The sequence below is a fragment of the Nuphar pumila genome, chromosome 9 (genome assembly GCF_984573655.1).
Source record: "Nuphar pumila chromosome 9, dmNupPumi1.hap1.1, whole genome shotgun sequence".
NCBI lineage: Eukaryota > Viridiplantae > Streptophyta > Magnoliopsida > Nymphaeales > Nymphaeaceae > Nuphar > Nuphar pumila.
Window position 1 is genome coordinate 110,448,763 of NC_143257.1, and position 2,985 is coordinate 110,451,747.

The following is a 2,985-nucleotide window of genomic DNA, read 5'->3' on the forward strand; positions in this document are numbered from 1 at the left end:
GGATTTATCACATAAGGATAGACGCTTTTTACTCATCGACCACTTTTGGCCTTATTCACCTCCTAGCTGGTTTTGCTACTAGATGGAGCCCACCCCAGGGTACTGACTAGGGATTCCTTGGGACCGATCATGGGAGGTTGAGAAACAAGGTCAAGCAGGAGGTGACTTTGTTCTATTTTTAAGCTCATAGAGTAGGTCATCTAAAGAAGTCATATATGGTCTTACATTTAGCAATTCAGGATTTCTATTTGCAATTTCTTATGATTCGTCTCTAAAGATCCTTAATCAGCATTCAATGATTCGAGTAGCTAGGCTTCATCGCCAATTTTCTTTTTTTCATGATAACCTTTCCATCAGGATTTTAGATTTCTATAATTTATTCTCCCATCTCACCTTTCTGAAGATACGTTTTCTGAAGGCAATGAGAGAATTTTTCAAAACTCTCTATTTTTTAAAATGAATCAATCTAATAGTAGAACTTTTTCAAGTACATTGCATTAACTAGAATGGGTAATTCAACTCCGTCAGGGTTGATTAACCGGTACAAATTCTCAGGTAAGAGTTGTCTGACAACGTATGGTCCTTACCAGTTAGGGCGCCACCTCCTCAGGGGTGTGTGGTCTCACATGGTGAATGAATCTCAAAAAACCATCTTGTTAATTTGGAAAGAATGCTCAATCACATGCTTGGCATAATGACGCTCAAATCCTTCTACAATATTCCTCATTATGCTCAATGGCTAAGAGTCACTTCTCATCTAAGAGATCTAGTTCTGCCAATCTAAGCTTCGAGAGGCATCTCTAGAGCAGCAGCTATCCAAAGTGAGTATAACTGCACTTGCAAAGGCAACACAGTCTAGGTTCCATATACCAACTAAAAAAGAGTGGCATTGGTGGGTGTACGAATGGTAGTGCGACATGCAAGCAATGCATCATGCACTTTCTCATGCCAATCCCCACCAATTTATGTGCACTACAACAAAGCAGTGGATTAGCGACGACCACATTCCGTCGCGAATCCGTCGCTAACATGGTTAGCAACGGATTAGCGACAACGAGGCGACAGTATGCTTACGTCGCGAATACTTCGACGCCAACTGGCGACGGAATAATTCCGTCGCCAGGTCCGTCGCTAATTGCGACGGAATAACGAGCGCTATATTCCGTCGCCAATTCGCCGGTACTAAACGGCGACCACGGCTTGGCGATGAATTTACTGCCGTTGCTAGATTAATATGAATAGCAACGGATGGTTCCGTAGCAAACACGAAAAAAAATTAAAAAAAAATTATTTGAAAATTAAATACCGAGAACTGTACAATTTCTATTTCCTGTACAATTTATATTTCCTGTAAATAAAAAACAAACCACACAAAAAAATCCATATAACAAGAATCTACAACAATTAATCGTTCCACCTTAAAATTAAGAAGTTTAATTATTTACAATTCAACAATTACAATTAGGAAAAATAAAAAAAATAGAACTTCTTCAACACAGTCCTCTAATCATCGCCAAGATTTTGTGCGTCTTCTTGTTCATTGTCTTTATCTGTCCCTTCAGCTCCACTACGCTGATTATCGCTAGCAGCCTACACAAGAAAAGAATAGTCAGTATTGATAAACAAAATATAATGAAATAAATTACACACTATATGTGATCTAAGGCAATAAAAAAACTCTATATGTGATTCTATCATGCTCATATGTGCTCTAAGGCAGACAAAAAGTTATATATATATATATATGTGATTCTATCATGCTCATATGTGTGCTAAGGCAGTCAAAAAATTGAATCTGTGATTATAGCATGTTCATATGTGTTCTAAGGCATCTAGAAAAACTCTATATGTGATTCTACCATGCTCAGATGTGCTTTAAGGCAGGCAAAAAACTATATATGTGATTCGATCATGCTCGTATGTGTGCTAAGGCAGTAAAAAAATTGAATATGTGAATATAGCATGCTCATATGTGCTCTAAGGCAGGCAAAGCAAAAAATTTTATATGTGATTCTATCATAAAATGATATATAACATGTTCATATGTGTTCTAAGGCAGTAAAAAAACTCTATATGTTATTATAGCATGCTCATATGTGTGCTAAGGCAGTCAAAAAACTGAATATGTGATTATAATATGCTCATATGTGTTCTTAGGCAGTCAAAAAACTGAATATGTGATTATAGCATGCTCATATGTGTTCTAATGCAGTCAAAACAACTTTATATGTGATTCTATCATGCTCATATGTGTTCTTAGGCAGGCAAAAAAACTTTATATGTGCTCTAATGCAATAAAAAAACTCTATATGTTATTATAGCATGCTCATATGTGCTCTAAGGCAGTCAAAAAACTGAATATGTGATTATAACATGCTCATAAGTGTTCTTAGGCAGGCAAAAAACTGAATATGTGATTCGAGCATGCTCATATGTGTTCTAATGCAGTCAAAAAAACTTTATATGTGATTCTATCATGCTCATATGTGCTCTAAGGCAGACAAAAAGTTATATATATATATATATATATATATATATATATATATATATATATATATATATGTGTGATTCTATCATGCTCATATGTGTGCTAAGGCGGTAAAAAAATTGAATATGTGATTATAGCATGTTCATATGTGTTCTAAGGCATCTAGAAAAACTCTATATGTGATTCTACCATGCTCAGATGTGCTTTAAGGCAGGCAAAAAACTATATATGTGATTCGATCATGCTCGTATGTGTGCTAAGGCAGTAAAAAAATTGAATATGTGAATATAGCATGCTCATATGTGCTCTAAGGCAGACAAAGCAAAAAAATTTATATGTGATTCTATCATAAATGATATATAACATGTTCATATGTGTTCTAAGGCAGTAAAAAAACTCTATATGTTATTATAGCATGCTCATATGTGTGCTAAGGCAATCAAAAAACTGAATATGTGATTATAATATGCTCATATGTGTTCTTAGGCAGTCAAAAA